Below are 18,351 nucleotides of genomic sequence, written 5' to 3'. Positions count from 1 at the left end.
GCCCACACCTTTGCAGTGTTTGTCCAATGGATACAAAAGGTGAATTGAAAGGTTTCTTCAAAACACCCACTATAGGCAAATTTCAGAGAGAAGCCTATCAAACCCAATGGGTATTTTGACAGAAAGCAGCTCTACAGAGTATACCCTGTGGCAGCCCCTCCCAAAAGAGGCAATTTCAAACATAAGGGCACATTTTCACGATGGATCCCAAAATGTTCCATTAATAACTTGGTGAGGGGTTTGGAACACAAGCCCTATGAGGAGAGGCTGAGGGAGCTGGGGTTGCTTAGGCTGGAGAAGAGGAGGCTCAGGGGAGACCTTATTACCGTCTACAACTACCTGAAGGGAGGTTGTAGACAGGCAGGGGCTGGTCTCTTCTCCCAGGCAACCAGCACCAGAACAAGAGAACACAGTCTCAAGCTGCGCCAGGGGAGGTTTAGACTGGATGTTAGGAAGAAATTCTTCATAGAGAGAGTGATTGCCCATTGGAATGGGCTGCCTGGGGAGGTGGTGGAGTTGCCATCATTGGAAGTGTTTAGGAGACTTGATAGGGTGCTTGGTTGCATGGTTTAGTTGATTAGATGGTGTTGGATGTGATGATCTTGAAGGTCTCTTCCAACCTGGTTCATTCTATTCTATTCTATTCTATTCTATTCTATTCTAATTTAAACACAATCTGATTTAATCTGCATGTGCATGTCACTGCATTAGTAAGACTGCCTGCAGAAAGAAATGGTCACTCCCTAGTTCTGGAAGAAATTGTTTGGTTAATTTTTAAGATGACTGAAAAAGTCCCTGCCTGGCTTGGATTCAAATAATAAATGCTCTAATTCTGTCTGTTGGTCAGTGAAGATGACACTTTCTGTGTGAAGCTCAACTAGAGCCATAACAGACAGACCCATTTCCATATATTTTTCTGTAATCATTGTGATCTGAAACAAAAACATACTGAAATTAACAGATCGATGCCACATTTTTCCCTAAAAAATAGAGTGCATCAATATTTTAAATACAACCTGATCACGTGTGTCCAACAGTTTCACTGTTAAGAACTGCCTGTGACTCACACACAATACATGTTGTGTCCCAAACATCAGGTGGGTGTAGCCACTGGATCACATCATTAAGGGCAATGAGGCTGGTGGGGGGTTCTTAAACACAAATCCAATGAGGAGTGTCTGAGGGAGCTAGGGTTGTTCAGCTTGGAGAAGCGGAGGCTAAGGGGAGACTTCATTGCTCTTTACAACTACCTGAAAAGAGGTTGCAGCAAGGTGGGGGACAGCCTATTCTCCCAGGTAATTAGTGATAGGATGAGAAGAAATGGCCTCAAGTTGTACCAGGGCAGGTTTAGATTAGATATTAGGAAAAATATCTTCACCAAAAGGTTCACTGGGCACTGGAATAGGCTGCTCAGGGAGGTGGTGGAGTCACTGTCCCTGGAGGTACCACAGTATCACAGTATAGCTAAGGCTGGAAGAGACCCCAAGGATCATCGAGTCCAACCTGTCTCCACAGACCTCATGACTGGACCACGGCACCAAGTGCCACGTCCAATCTCCTCTTGAACACCTCCAGGGACAGTGACTCCACCACCTCCCTGGGCAGCCCATTCCAATGATGAACGACTCGCTCAGTGAAGAACTTTCTCCTCACTTCGAGTCTAAACCTCCCCTGGCGCAGCTTGAGACTGTGTCCCCTTGTTCTGGTGGAGGTGTTTATAAAATGTTTGGACGAGGTGCTTAGGGACATGGTCTAACAGCCATGTAGAGGGAGATGTTAGATAATTGTTGGACTCAATCATCTTCAGGTTTTTTCCCGGGCCAGGCAATTCTATGATCAAACATGCCACTTGTATTAATCCTCTTCCTAAAGAGACTGACCTTCACAAACTTTTACACTTTACTGAACTGCAAGAAAAAGATGAGCTTGTTTTGATCTTTGCAGAAATGCACAGTAACTGCAGAATCCTTTGCATGACCATGCTAAATTAAAGTGGTTTCTAGAGGTCTGTGGTTCATTTTCACACTGCCACAAAATTTGAATACTCTTACTGGAAATGGGGCTTTTAAAAATAAAATCCAGACTTAATATTTTATCAGAATTTTACCTATCAACAGCTAAATCCTGCTACATTTTGAGCTCAGTTCAAGCAGCTGATTATAACCAACTGCTAACACAATGATTTTTATAATGGCAGTTATGCCAATTGCACTTAGAACAAATCCTTTAGGGTTTAGTTTTATAAATTTGTAAAAGAGGAGAAAAACCATTAGAAAAGTCAGTGATTTAAATAAGACCAACATTACTCCCTAATAAAGATATAAAATTAAAGGATAATAGTAACCTCATGCTGTTTTATGAGGCAATAATCCAGTTACCAATTCAACCCTGTAGTTTATCCCATCAAGAGAACCAGATTAAAAACAGAGGCATGCAGGGCACTCTCATACCTAGTACATTGCAAGTGTTTCTAACCAGGTTTAAGTATTTTTAAAACTGTTGTTAAAAGTCTTAAACTCATAGACAAGCCAGAACGAAGCAAAATGCCTGTTTCTGCTCTTGATCCAGTCCTTGCAGATGTGGCTTTAAAACTGATGAAGTGTTTTATGCTCTCAGATAAAAATTTTACCTTTCTAAGAAATGTCTTAATTAGAAGGATTCCTGACTTTCCTCATCAACAAATGCATTTAAATCTAATTTTTTATTTATTTATTTTTATCTGGGGGAATAAAACACTTCATCAAATTTAAACTGCAACTTCCAGGACTCCACCATGAGAAGAAACATGTGTTTCCTTTCAGAGATACACCAGAAAGGTCCCCAAAAAGAAAAACAAACAAACAAACAAAAAGCCAACAAAAACCAGCACCAAAGCAACCCAACAAATCAAAACAATCCAAAACAAACCAAGGCCAAACAACCTACTTGATGTGCTGCTTTCTGCTTTGTAAATTACTAGAAATGTAAGACAAGCAAGGCTCTCCCCTCCCACAAGGATTATTCAGAAAACTAGGATTGCAACAAGTAATTGACAAAGTCAGTTTCGTTTATCATGAAACATCTTATGAGATCCTGTGCTGCAACTTTCACGAGCTCAAGGCAGAATGAGAAGCTTGGGGATCCACAGGTGAAAAACAGCCTTAAAGCTCCTGATGTTCCCTAAGCATATTTCATATGCTGCTTCAGGCTCTCAAGCCAAGTCAGATGGACAGATGGAGCTCCAAGAATCCATCATGTAGAGGAGAAAATTTTCCTCCCTTTCACTTCAACCTAAAAACTTACAAGGAAAGGCCTCCTTTGGTCCAGTAGGAGCTGGTCTTAAATTAGCGGTGGGGGTCCTCAGCTTTTACCACAAAAGCTGTTTTTCACATCATAACCCCCTTAAGCATGTTGTAAGGTTCTTTCTACTCTGATTCATCTCAAGAACACCTACTGAGGCTTATTATGGTGACGCTCTGGCAGTATACTGTAGGAGCTGCAGCATCCAAGTCAAATTTACTATACTGGTTTTTACATTTTGAAATGTGTCAGCAAGAAGACTAGAGAATAAATAGAAAGGATGCTGCTGTGGTTAACACAACTAACTCAGCCACAAATCACTAATTTCTATCACAGCCACAGCTTCAGTGATATCAAACGAAATGAGCATACTGAGAAAGTCCTATTGTGTTGTAGAAACAAATGTTGCTCTGCAGTCCAGAGAATAGAGGGAAATACAGAATGCTCCTCTTTCTCTTCCTCCTCTTCCAATACTTTTATTTTTTCTCAGATCCTCATCTCTAGAGGGTTAGAAATCGTTCTCTACGGATCAGCTTGGTTTCAGTCTACTTTGAGACTACTAAGGATGAGAATTTCACCCTCAGAAAGTGCCCAGCAGGCCAGAACCCCATCTCAGCAGCTGGGAAGCCCGCCGCAGGTCCCGCCGCAGGTCCCGCCGCAGGTCCCGCCGCAGGTCCCGCCGCAGGTCCCGCCGCAGGTCCCGCCGCCCTCAGCCTTATTACAGCGGCCCCTGGTGGCAGGAAAACAGCTGCGCTGGGAGTTCTGCTCTGCTCTGCACCTGCCGACGCCAGTTTGCGTTTGCAGATGGGATGCTTCAGCAGAGAAGATACACCATTCCGTATTTTGAATTATCAGCATTACTCTACGAGTTCATACAACTTCCCTAGGCTTCTGAGCACAGACGAGTTTCCTGCACACTGCAGCCACACACACTTACCTACAGAAGAGAATACAAGAGGAATTTGCTGAAAAGCAAACAGGCAGCAGCTTCCTTTTATAATCAAAAGCAGATACATGAATGATACTGTACCAGCTTCATGACCCACTCAGCATTCTCATCCCAGCACAGTATCCAGCATGGATGTGCACAAGAGCATGCATATGTCTAAACTGGGAATACAGTGTATGTTCTATTGTATATAAAAATTATGCTTCAAAAGTGAGCAAGTTTCAATGTGCAGTACCAGGCACTAGCAGCAAAAGGAAAAAAAGAAAAAAAAAAAAAAAAAAAAGAAAAGAAAGGAAAAAAAAAAAAGTGGAGCAGAAAAAAAGAAAAAAAGAGTTCAACATAAAATCCTCGTTTTCTGTCATCAGGACACTGATAACCCCAATGCTTAGACTCACAAAAGATTTAGGGTCTTACTATGATGGCTGCTGGAGATGAAAGCGTTTGCTCCTGGTAACACAGCTGAACCACATCTTGAGATAATAGAATTATCTGTACCAGGTTATGATATATGTCAAGAACAGGAAAGGGATCTTCAATACCCATCAAGCTTCTACAGTTCTTTACTCATCTGGTTTCCTTTTACCTTCTCCCTCCCCTGAAAAAATTACACATCTGTAACTGTGACATAGTTTATCTCCATCTTCCTTTCTGAGCTTGTGAATTTATGCCAGACATTAAATAACCCAATCAAAATGGACACGATTCACTGAAAACTTCTTAACATTAAAGTCAAATACTTGGCTTTCATGCCAGTCACTACAGATTTGTTACACACAATCTTGCAAACTGGTGAATACTTGTGTAACTGCCAGTTTCGTTAAGGCTGCTTCCTTGAACTGAGTTTCATGAAGGGCAACATTTATTGTGTGGTATTTGTGGACATTTTATTTGAGAAAAATGAACACGATACCCCACTCTGCATCAGGTCCTTCTAACTTAGAAACAAGTTATACCACCACTAAAGCACTTGATACCAGGCAAAAGCGGGCATCAAAAGAACAAAGCAACACAGATCAGGAGGTCACTGCATCAGTTAGGTACATAAAACAGGTAAGAAATGGAAAGGGTCTATGATAAGACCTCGCCTTGCTGTCCCCTGTCCCACTGTCACCATACAACAAAAGTGGGAAAAGAGGAAGAAAGAAAGATTTCATGGCAAGTGGTAAACAACTCCAAGAACTGTGTATCACTGACTTCAGGTAAAGTAATACCTCAGTGCAGCACTAGGTACCAATTTTACGGGTACCCAAAGACGGCTAAAACTGGCTCCCCTACTCTTCCTATTACCCATACTTGTGCAACAAAAGGAAAGGATCAGCTTTAAGAACTTCAAGCATAAAATTATAAACTCAGCAGTTCCTCTCTTATCCTAACATTTCACAATATGCCATGAAATCACTGAGATTGAAGCCAGAGCTGCGAATATCCCACTGATGCTTCAGGGCTTCACAACTGCAAGAGACCACTCCACTCATGCTTAGCTAAGGCATAGCAGCTACACAGACCTCTTCAGACTCATTCCAGACTAATCAATTATAGGTTATTCCAGCCAGAAATAAATAAAACAAATGCTGATACTGTTTATGTCCTGAATTTATAAATAAATCTGATGTAGAATCCCACTGTGTTCCCCAAACAATAAAGGGAAATTGATTTGTAAAAAAATTAAATGCGGAGTTTTCAAACTCATGATTGATCAAGCTCACATAATCCTTATCAGAAACCAAGACAGTTCCCTGAGGAAATTAAAAGAAGGGAAAAGAAAGGAAAAGAAAATAAAGGAAGGGAAGGGAAGGGAAGGGAAGGGAAGGGAAGGGAAGGGAAGGGAAGGGAAGGGAAGGGAAGGGAAGGGAAGGGAAGGGAAGGGAAGGGAAGGGAAGGGAAGGGAAGGGAAGGGAAGGGAAGGGAAGGGAAGGGAAGGGAAGGGAAGGGAAGGGAAGGGAAGGGAAGGGAAGGGAAGGGAAGGGAAGGGAAGGGAAGGGAAGGGAAAGAAAAGGAAAGGAAAGGAAAGGAAAGGAAAGGAAAGGAAAGGAAAGGAAAGAGAAGAGAAGAGAAGAAAAGAGAAGAGAAGAAAAGAAAAAAGAAAAGAAAAAAGAAAAGAAAAAAGAAAAGAAAAGAAAAGAAAAGAAAAGAAAAGAAAAGAAAAGAAAAGAAAAGAAAAGAAAAGAAAAGAAAAGAAAAGAAAAGAAAAGAAAAGAAAAGAAAAGAAAAGAAAAGAAAAGAAAAGAGTAATGCAAAGATGCCACAGACAGAAGTATAATTTTTTAGAATATTCATTAATATGTTGGGTTTATTTTCCTAGTATCTGGCCACTCCAGTGTTTTGGACAACAGCTTTTTTAGGGGTAAAGATTTGTTTTTTACTACATGCCATATTTTGGTTAATTTCTAAACCAATTTCCTTCCTTTTTTTTTTTTTTTTTTTTTTGGTAGAAAATAGCTGAAAACAAACCAAATAAAACATTTTAGTCCTTCACAAATAAACCATTGAAAACAGAAAGAAAAAGGCTCTGCTTGGTTAGCCAAAGCATTTGAAGAGACTCTGTCAGCTTGAAAATATGATTTCCTCTGCCCAAAAGGCATGCCAAATTTACCTTTCAGACATTAAAAATCACCTTGTGACACAAAATAGCAAAGGGTAACAATAAAGATTCTTTCTAACACAGAAACCCTACTTCTTATTTTAGAAATTAAGAGAAACTAAGAAGGAACCTCCAAGTGAAAACAAGCAGCAGTTTTTACAAGGCAGGATAAATTAACCTGAATAATCCAATCACATGTTCAAGGAGTGCATTCAGCACTACGAGTATGCAATGATATTTGCTGAAGTTAAAATACTTGCAAAGATTCCTAGAAACATCCTGATGGAGGAAGAAGCTCACAGTTTGCCCTTCCTTTTCAGCTGTCCGCATCATTGCCCTGGCAATGACAGCTGCCATTCCTGTTACAGAGTGTTTCACATACAGTTCTTCAGTGGAACATTGTGAAATGTCAGAAAGAAATACAAAAGTAAAGCCACAGAAAATAAACATGGGCACTTTGTTTCTGGTTTGGTAGGAGAAATGCAACCCTTTTCTTAATTTAAGTTGACAGTAACCCCAAAATACGGCATTTGAGAAAGTGTTCTCAAGGAATTACTGAACAACAGGAAACAAAAACTATCAACCCAAAACTGTCCCAGAATATGGAACTCCTGCTGATGCCAGCACACAGCTCACGTATTTGCTGACAGAACAGAAGGACAATTACTCATCAAGACTAACACTGCTGCATTGCAGCCATCAAGTTAAACTGAAACCATCGGAAAATAACCATAGCAAAATTTCTATGTGACACCTCTGTCCAGCACAACGAAAATGCTAAAACCCAAATGAGAAGTGCTGTGTAGTCTACATTTTTTTATGCTGCTGATCCTCACAGGAGCTACCTGCACCCATTCCAGTTCCTAGCCCATCAGCAGTCCCCACATGCAACTGAAATGCTGTGGCATCCATGGAACTGCTCACAATCCCACAAGCAAGCCTCTTTCACTAAAAGCCAGCACCAAGAGTACAATACAAAATAATTGTAAGAAATGAGCATTCCCAGATTTTATTTACAACTGCTTTGACAATGGATCCTTTACCAGATTTATTTTTGCCCATTTAGATATTTATTAGCTATGCTCAAACCGTGCTATAGCTCCTTTGATAAACTAAACCTGCTCACCCCTTACAAGATATATTTACCAATTGTATACTTGCTCATCCGGTCTTGCATCTGAAATGTATCCAATTTTTCAAGCTTCCTTTCTAAAGCACAGCTTTCAATTAGTAGCAGCACCCATATTATCTACACAGGTAATGAAACCTCTCTTACTCTGCCTAGTACTTTGCTTAAAGTATTACTCCATTTTTGGCTATGATGCCATCCTAACCTTTTGCCATAGCCCCCAGATGGGTTTTTAAACAAAGCAATGGCTTGCAGCAAAGGACATAACTGTTTGATTTCTCTCTGTTTGCTGAAGGAGCCCAACTACTCTCCAGTATTTACTCTTTCCTCAGACTTTGTAGTACTAACCCTTCAGTCATTACAGCGTAATGACAGAAGTACAAGAACGTTTGTAAGAAGAAAGATCTCTTTTATTAGGTCAGCAAGTGATCTAATTAAAGGTGTTACTTCCTGTAGAACTTACTAATCTTTGTATCACAGGTAAAATAAACAGTAGTTTTTGATTTGATGACTAGCCCCTGAAAAACTCTTTGTAACACCCTCTTTAAAGACTCATTAACAACTGGTTTTTAAATCTACGCCTTAGTTTTCTGCATAATCCATTTCATTGTGCCAAGCTGATTTTATACCCTTCCAAGTTTATTACTCAAAAAGTCACGTAAACTCTTACAGAACTTTGTTAAATTGCCATCCTTATCTCTAGAAATCAAACTTTTATGTGCATCAAAAATAGCATCACTAGTTTGGCATGCTCAAGCGCTCATAAAGCCATGGTATACTGCGCATATTTCAGTGTTATATGGCAAAAACATGCAAAAGGCATTTGGAACATTATAGAATTCAAGTAAACACTTTGTGACAGCAGAGACTAGTAAAAATATAGTTGTTGTAAATTGTCTCCAGTGACATCTCAGTAATGGGTACTTCTGAGACATTATTCCACTTCTCTGACAAGGTACAGCGGTAAAAGAATGAAGCTCATCAGAAGCACTGCAGCCCTCAGCGATGACATTCTTGTTGTACAGTCATGCCCTGCCTGTCTCCTGCATGCCCAGCTTTTGGACAGTGGGGCACAGAACTGGGAAAGTTCCGTCATCCAATATTGCATCTGAACCCCTGTCTGCTTTTAAGAACATCAGAGCTGTCCTCTCCAAAGGGACCATAGCTTTCTCTACCGTTTTATCTGCACATGTATCTGCAAATTATTTGCAACAACCTTAGGTTTAGTTTTTTAAAAAAAATAAATAAATAAAATCAGTGAAACCTTTTGGTTAAAGATCAAGGGATCATTTTTGTAGACAATGTTTTCATTCTGAAAAATTCCACATATCCCACAGACTTGACCCTGCACTTCAGTTAATAGAGGTGGCAGATTAGGTAACGGAGACTGTGGTTCCACAGCTATTTCTGCAGCACCGGTGCCAGGCTCAGCAGTGCGGGTGCTGCCACTCATTCCGACCTTTGCCTTGTGCCAGCACAGCTGTTCGTGAACCACAGCACGGAACAGATCCAGCTTAAACGAGTGGCCAGCAAAGGAGGGGTGAGGGCTGCTTAAGAAGCACTGCCACCAAATATGAAACTATAGCTTCATATTCTTCTATCCTGTGCCACAGAAAACAGATGGATGTAGAAACATCCAATTCTGTGGGTCACACACAGCAACAAGTCACACACAGATTACTTCTATTACTGTTTATATGCACCAATACCCCAAGAAAACTGTGAAAATAGAGCCCTCTGTGTAAAAATTACGCCACTCTTGATACAGACCTTGCAGTCAAACTACCACAGGCTTAATCCTGTTCTGACAGCATCTCTTGAGCTGCAGTCATGATCTTGGACTTCCTTCAATGCAGAACTAAGCAAGACTCCAGAAAGCTGGGTAGTTTTTCAACTATCAAGAAGTAATCCTTCCATGTCACTTGTCTTAAGCCAAAAATCTGACTATTCAGCTAGCCCTTGGAGAAATCAGACTACAGTTTAATGAGAAAGTTGTAAAACAAGCTAAATAGCTACCAGAAATTACTATGAAATGCATCAGCTGCCATTTTAGAGGGAAGACCCTACCCTCTTATTGCAGGTGATGCTGCACAGTGAGCTTGGCACACGGAAGAGTGCTCTGAACACACAAATTGCAAAAGGGGCAATCAACCAAGCCAAATTAATGTGAGCATTACACAGCTCTTTCTATCACACCAGATTAGAATAAACATAAAAATAGATGTTTCAGTGGAAAAGTACTTTAATCTTCACCCTTGGGAAACCTACCACAGTTACAAATATTGCCACGGGGTAACCTGGAAACTTTTATTTCAGAGACTCCTTTCCAGTATGTAATTAGTCCGTTTGCAAAACCTTTACACCATTCAGCCCTATTAGTTCCCCGCTCCCTAGTTCTCTGTGTTAAGACGACCAGAACAGAAACATGAGGTTGAATATGAGTTGCATTGCTAGAACCTGCCAAAGGAAACATGAATAATCTGCCTGAGCTATGCCTGGTTTTGTGAAATCGTGTCTATGCTGGGACACTCAGGAGAGCTGGAAGAAAGACCCCACATACAGCTCGATGCATAAACTGGAGTGAATGGAGGCTGGTTTAGTTGCTCCCACTTGGCAGCAAGGGGAACTTAATTTTCTGTTATTCTTGGGATGTACACTAAGGAAATTAAAAGGACCATCCAGGTTGAATTTAACATGGTAAATGGACTTCACACCTTCCATTAAATAATTGGTATTCACAAAATGTCCCTGGCTAAACACAGCCTGACTCTTCACTTCCATGAGCAACGAAGTTGCCTGAAAGGAATTAAAAGAATACAGTCAATTAATAATATTTCTAACTACATCAGTTTTGGCAATACAAAGGCATTTCCATGGTCACTTATACAGTGTTCTTAAAAAGAACTTATACATACATACATACGTTCTAACACAGCAGTATGAAAATGTCCTGTAGTTGAAGAAAACTTATATATGATTAGTACATTTATACTTAACCCTCCTTTGTTTCTTCCAAGTACTGCAGGATTACTCTGTGCATGTGATCTCATACATATAAAGTATACTACAATACCCCTCAGGAAAAAACGGACTGCACTAAGAATAGAGGACTAGATACTCATCTGGCATAATGTGAGACCACGCCAGTAATTTCAACATTCCTACTCCAATCTGCAACAGCTAAGGATCTGGCATAAAACATCAAGTTAAGTTTCCAATTACCTCATGCACCAGCATTGATTTCAATAGTTATATACATAAAGGAGTATTATTTGAAAAGTTGCAAACTCAGCTCTGTATTTCTTTTACTTTTGTGGTCTAAATCAGACCCTTCATAGGGTTTTGTGATTTGATTATGCATGTGTCAAGAGCAGAATAGAGACTTGCTGTGCCTACCCAAGTGAACAAAAAAAGGCAGCAATAATTCTTTACACTGTTGACGATGTCAACTTACACTGGGTCATGTCACAACAGTAATATATTTTAATGTTGACAAAAAATTCAGTGCGGATTTAACTTAAATACCTAAGTAAAAAGTTACTACACATAGGAAAATCAGTCTTCTGTATGTGAATATTTTGTGGTTGCCTTGGGAGGTCTTTTTGCAATTTGCTACTCCTAGTCAAATTGTATAGTCCAGCCACAATAGGAGGCAATGCTGATATGAAGACATAATATTCAGTCTACATTGACAGACTGAGGTCTTCATACACTTAAATTCCATCCAACTAAACAGCCCTCTGCAGTCCTGCAACATCACTCACTACACTGTACTTCTACGGACAGCTGCTAATGAAAACTCACCATAGTTTCATATATTTTTTTTTTATTCTATGAAAAGGACACAGAACTCCAAAGCAATTTAGGCACAGAAAACCTTCAAAATATTTTTTTCCAAATCCATGGTAATTGAAGTCTAAATCAAAGTCCATTGTCTAGTACCTTAAGATCAAATATATACCAGTCTCACTAGTATACGGGCATCTGAAAGTTCTGGAGGTAATCACTTCTTATTATAATCTTCCCTTATCATGAAGAAATTTCAAACAAATTGAAAATAAAATGGTTAAACTTTAATATTCCTCCGACAGCCATTAGCATTTGATATTTTGCTCAAAAGTCTGATAACTACCCTATATACAATCCCGCGAGTGAGACTGCCGAGCGATGCATTTTGATATAGGATAATCCATCACCAAAGTAATTTTGCTGTTTAACATTACAGTAAAAGGCTGGCCAGCTAGTTGACACATTTCTCAGACTTAGAGACAAAAAACATGAAATTGCTTTAAAATAGTTTTCACCAAGGTCCTGTTCTACAGGCATCCCAAAAGGAATGCTGCTGGCAGTATTAAAATCTACAATGTGGACAAAAAATATACATTTTATTGCCGTTTCAAATAAATTTTATTCTTTACTTGACAGATAAGCACTCTTCATATCTGAGCTTTTGCCCTGCAAAGTGCATCCAAGTTCCTTTAAGCACTTCTGATTTAATGACAGATGTAATAACATCGCAAGACAGAAGTGTGGACTGGGCCAAAAAAGATTTATTTAATAAAAATCTGATTTCTGTACAGCCACGTCTAAAATGTCACCTAATACATACAAGCAAAGCAGAGCATTTTTAGCATATATTGTAAGGTTTGGGCTTTGATAGGTCAAACATCTACTGACTTTAAAAGGCCATAAAGAAAATTTATTTTTAATAACCCTTTTTATTTAATTTTAAAAAAGAGTAGCAGTTTATGCCTTCAGTGGAACCATGCCTTGAAATCTCAGGGGTGATTAAAGGGCCATGCCAAAGCTGAAAAGGTTTCAAATATCAAACTATACTATTATGTCAGAGCTAGCAAGATCAATTAGCGCTTTTCAATGACAGAAAAGGTTAAGTTGGACACGCATTTACAAAACATTTAAATCCAAAAAAGAAAAATAGCACATATTAAGTCTACTTATGAACCTCTCATTTGATGATCAAATATCAAAACTCCTTTTCCACTTGCACAACATAAATTCTGCTTTTCTAACGCAAAATGGCAAGATTGTAGATGCATTAGACAGTAAAAATAATATTGGATCCTCAAGTACAAAGTAAAACCCAAGACATCTGAGTGTTTCTGCTACCAGGGTTTAATACTGCACTTTCAGAAAGCTTTTAAAATACCTGGTCAACTTGATATATGTCTGATGCCCCTGTGTTTGCATTCTTCTTGCAAACTCTGACAATACTAAGAATAAATGGCAACAAGCAAATTGACTTATTCCCATATTCATCTAAAAGACAAATGGAAAACTACCATACAGCAACAACAACAAAAAAAAACAATCCAGAGATTAAATACACTAATCTGTAAATTAACTCATCTTAAAGCTGGAGAAAAGCAAGTGTATGCCCTCTGCAATCAAGAGCCACACAGAAACATGCACACCAGGAAGCAAGGGAACTTAGGTTTCATCAAGAACACCCACTGAAAGTATAGGTTAGAAGTTAATTCGAAACCTGCTAACATAAACATTGCTGCAGTAAACATAGCTTGAACAAAGTACCAGCTTATAATAGCAAATAAAGTTGGTATAAAATCACAACAGAGATGTAGATGAAGAAAACTGAATGAAAAAAAAAGCACAGTGTTAAAATCAGTGGCTTAGATTATAATTGCATTATTTTGAGTAAAAACAAAGCGAGATTATTTTTGTTCAATGATATATTTCAAAAAGTCTTTTTTTTTTAAAGCCTATTTCTCTGTTTCTTCAAGGAGTGATTTGAAATATTTACTACCAGACAGCATCTAATTTTATGTTTTAAGTGCTTTAACAGCTCTATGAAATATGATCAGCAGCTGCAATATAGAAGTATGCTGAATAAACTCTGCTTATAAAATGGAAGACTTGTTTTACCCTGACTTCATAAAATCCCTACTTTCAAGAAAGAAAAAGATAACACAGAAATAATTCAGCAGTTGCATCCTAGAGTGTTTGACAGAAATTCCAGGAATTTATTTCTTCTTTCTGTATTTACTTTCATATTTAAGGAAAAGAGTAGTTTAAATTTAATGCTGGAGGATTGCATTGAACATCATGCAATACCGCTATGTCATGAGGGAAATAGACAGGTACCTATCCATACTAAATGTCAGTGTTCACCATTGATTAGTTCTAGAACTGAAAGGTAAAAGTTACACAAAGTTTAAAGAGTAGCTCTCAAAGCTTGCATCATTGGCTAAAAATATGCAATGGGATACTATCTATAGCTTTCCAGTTGCCTTGTTTGAAACATTTTAATTGGAAACTGCAATTAACCGGGAATCCAGTTTTCTGCTCATTCAATTCCTTGTTTAGAATGCATTTATCCTGTTGCCACTATCCATACAGCAGAGTAAGTTTCTATGGGAGATAGCTGTGAAGCCATTAACAAACACAAATGCAGCATAAGTATCCTTCAACTAAATTTATTAGCAGTACGACCATAGACATATAACAGTTTGTAACCACATATGAATTATCTGAACAAAGACACATAAAAGATTAGTCAGCACACTCCTCTTTCATTAAATTTGACTGAAGAACTTTCAAGAGCAGGAAGAGATGTTTCAGACATAGCCCAGCTAATGTTAGATGTCAAACACACAGGAAGGATCACAGGGGAGAGAAATGTCAAATAATATTTTGACTTTACTCAGAGTATGATCCATATAGTAGGCATGCAAACATTTATTATCCAAGCAACATTTTCAGAAATAGGAGAAAAAGTCAAATGCACAGTAATTTTATGACACTTTTCTTGAGTGCTAAGGAAATGAAACAATGACATAACCTGAGCTTTAACGTGCTCTTCAAACAACAAACACTGAGGTCAGAACCCCCAAAAAAACTTCTTTTTTTTTTTTTTTAAATTACCATGCAGAAAAGACGGTTGGTTTGTATTCGTCACTCTATATCTAAACTGTTGAGGAATTTATCTTAGACACACTTTCCAGTCTCAGCAAGTGAAACACGTAAAACAAAACTCAAGAAAACTGAAAATCCTGATTTCTTACTGTTCTAACATGACTTCATGCTTAAACTCGAATCAGTCAAGGCGCTCCCTTCTCTGGTACCGGGCGTCTCTCTCCCAGGATTTTCGTAAATACCAGCGATTTCACATCGCCATTCGCCAGACAAACGGGTACCTCCGTGTGCTCCGCTTTAAATCCTGCCTGCGGGATAACGGGAAGGCAACACCGTACCTACTTGGCTCTTGGCGGCAGTTTCATAAACGTAAATGAAACTTTAGCTGCCAATTACCTACTGGCAGCGGCGCTGCCGTGGGATCCCGCTCTTGCGGCCCGCGGGTGGGTGCCGGGCAGTGGCTCTGGGGCATCCCCCACCACCCGGACACGGCGCGGAGCCCCCGTGGCTGAGGGAGAACCGCCGCCGGAGCCGGGTGAAACCTAGTCGGCGGTTTTCCGCAGGTATCTGATTTTGGAAGTGTCTGTAATGACAGCTGAAGAGGCAAATTAATGGCCAACAGCCCACTGCGTTGGAACACGAAGAATCCTGTTACCTCCTCACGGATCGTGTACACACACACATACAGAGGCTTCCCCACGTGGAAACGCTTTCAAACCAAAACACAGGACTCCGCATCGCCGGCGGGAAGGGCGGTGGAACCCCCGTGCCAGGGCTCTCCTGTGCCTCCGTCCCCCGGCGCACCAAGGACCTCACGGCAGGGGCGGGGGCGAGGTGGGGCAACCCGAAAATGCCTCGATTTGTCTTTAAATCACGCGAAGAACAAGCCGGGGCGGGGGAGGGGAAGGGTAGGAGGGATTCCTCAGGGAAAGGAAACGGCGAGGAACAAAAACAACGGGTAGCTCTGTCCACGCTCCTCTTGGACACTGGATAAAAACGGCCGCAGAAGCCCAGGCGGTGGCTGCCAGCCGAGGGGCAGCCTGCTCCGATCCGCTAGCACTCCGAACACCGCACGCCCGCAGCGCTCCGCCCGGAGGAAGGGCGACAAGTGGACCCCCGAGCGCTGCCGGCGGCTGGGACAGAGCGGGGCTCGAGGGAGGCCGGCGAAACTTCCTTTGCCGCTGCCGGACACGGTCCTCGCCCTCCCTCGCTGCCCAAACCCCAGCCTCACTGGCAGAAACAGGCGTTATCGGAAAGGGGCTCGCTACCATCCCTGCCCGCTTTCATGCAGTTCTGGCCGGAGGTGCTCCTTGCCGCCAGAAATCTTATTTCTTCCCAGCCTCCAGTCAAGCCGCCGGCGGCCCTGGCGCCGACTCCAGCCCTGGCCCTCACGGGCACTGTGGGGTTGTAGGGCGAGCCCTCTCGCCGCCCTGCCTGCCTCCCGCCTGGCCTAGGAAGGCCGGCATACCCCCGGCTGCTGGCGGGGTGCAGCCCGGGCCCCCTATTTCCGCCGCTACGGGTGTGGGCGGGAGGCGCAAGCGGGGAACAATGCGATGGCAGTCGGCACGGCTTGCGCCTGTCCCTGATCTTACCCGAGCAGCCACGCTAACAGCCAGTGGGGAAGGCAAAACGGCAGGGACTGTCACCTGGAGAGTGGCAGAAAGGTCGTCTGGACGGACAGAAAGTCACCCTGTCCGCACCGGAGGCCAATTTTTTCCCAACTAAACTCGCGTGGTGCTGAGGGGGGAAAGTCCGTCTCTGCCCCGCGACGAACGGCTCTGCTGCTCCTTCCCATCAGTTCGGTTTAAAGCAACTTTTGTCATCGGACCAACATGAAAACAATGCTAAATAAACCCTAAACACAAGCACATGCACGCACCCGTCTCCACAGACACATGCATATGCGACAGGGAACCCGTTTCCTCCACCTCTGAGCAGAAGAGGTGGGAGGGAGACGGGCAAGTCACAGACACTCACCTTCTCGTTGCCGCGATATGCCGCTACCTTTATTTTAGGGCTGCTCCTTATTTATTTATTCTCGTCCCTTCTCCGAGCCGAGGTTCCCCTTTTGCACTGTTCCTCTGGCAAAAACAGGACATCCCCTCTACAAGTCCCCCCCCTTTCTCCACACACAAATAAAGCGCAACTCGGAGCAAAACGGGAGGGGAGACTCGGGGCGGGGGGTGTAGATGGAGGAGGAGGAGGCTGGTACGGGAGAAGCCAAACACTCCCCGCACTTCAGCGAGTGCTACTAGTTGCCTCTCATGCAGAGACACGTAGAAAGTTTCCCTGGCAGGGACGGGACTCTGCCAAGGTAACCCCCTCCCTCCCGAAAAGGTCGCCCCGGGACCGAGGAGGTGAGGGGCGAGGAGCGCCGGAACCAGCGCAACCCCGGGGCGCAGCTTTGCACTTGTGCCGGGGGATGCGGCCAGGACTGCGCCCTGTGCTGGCCCCTGCTCAGCACGGAACCCTCTGCCTCCGCTGCCCCGGGCCGCCCCGCTCAGCACGCCTGCGCTGCCGCTGCAGCGGCCCCCGGCGTCCCCGCTGCTCCCCGGCTGTCCCGGCCATCATGCACGTCCAAAGTACCCCAGCCCGTCAGCCGCCCGTCTCGCTGTCCGAATCGGGGACCTACACTACTCCCCAGAAGCAACAAATAGTAGTGGTGGGAGCAGAGAAGCAGAGGGTCCTGAATAGCATGGGTCCCAAGTCAGGCTGCAGTTGGGTGACACTAATCCACTCGAGTACAGGTACCAAACTCCACACTTCATGTTTCCCTTTCGTTTCTTCAATGAGAAACCAACACTAGAAAGTAATCCTGATTTTTTTTTTTTTGAAGGTTAAGAGTATATAAGTGGTCAGGGATGATCCAATGCTATACACCAGGACTTGTTGCTGTACCCTTTGATAGAATGCATTTGCCCCCTTTCTCTCAAATTGATCAGTGTGGATGGAAAGGAAGTCCTTTCCTCTTTGAAACTGAAAGCGCTTTCTGATGGAAATTCAGCAGCTGTGTTTGGTTCTCTTTGCTACCTAGTCTGGGGAAGCAGAAGAAAATCCCAAATTGTTTAGTCATGTTTTATACTCATCCTTCACCTCATTTTATCTTCTCACGTTCAGCCAGCTGCATCTCCCTCCTTCTAGCAAGCTATCTTCACACTTCAAAGAGTGTAAGTCCAAAATTTGAGAGGAGGCAAAAGTTAGGTCCTGTAGCAGGAGTGAGATGTGAGAAAAGTCTGAGTTTTCAGAAGTACTGAATGTTGGAAGCTTCTGAGGTTAGCAAGTCACATGGAATGAAGAAAAAAAGTCTGGGTTTGTAAAGATTCTGTCAGACCTGCCTTCCATTTGCTTACTTTCATCTGGTGATACTGTTTAAACCATAACTTTACACTCAAGATGCCTGCTTTTGAATTTCATGATTTGCATTCAACATATTGTACTAGCATGGTCATCTTTCTCCTAAACAATTTCAGAACTAAGATGACTAATTTTTTGTGAAAAGAAGTCTATAAAACCCCAGTATTT

The 18,351-nt window shown here is 42.0% G+C and overlaps 1 protein-coding gene across 18 annotated transcripts in view; it reads right to left on the bottom strand.

Moving 5' to 3' along the window:
- The window catches only part of EYA4 (EYA transcriptional coactivator and phosphatase 4), a 161,948-nt gene extending 144,642 nt beyond the window's left edge, over positions 1-17,306 (bottom strand). For 16 of the 18 annotated variants that reach the window (XR_008462308.1, XM_054162596.1, XM_054162595.1 and 13 more), the window contains exon 1: positions 16,807-17,306. The gene's annotated coding sequence lies outside the window, so the exon portion shown is untranslated. The other 2 variants (XM_054162598.1, XM_054162597.1) reach the window with 2 other exon arrangements.
- Between the last annotated feature and the right edge of the window lie 1,045 nt (positions 17,307-18,351).

Source organism: Dryobates pubescens, chromosome 6 (genome assembly GCF_014839835.1).
Source record: "Dryobates pubescens isolate bDryPub1 chromosome 6, bDryPub1.pri, whole genome shotgun sequence".
Classification (NCBI taxonomy): Eukaryota; Metazoa; Chordata; class Aves; order Piciformes; family Picidae; genus Dryobates; species Dryobates pubescens.
Note: the sequence above shows the minus strand (reverse complement) of the source record. Positions and strands in the feature narration are given on the sequence as shown.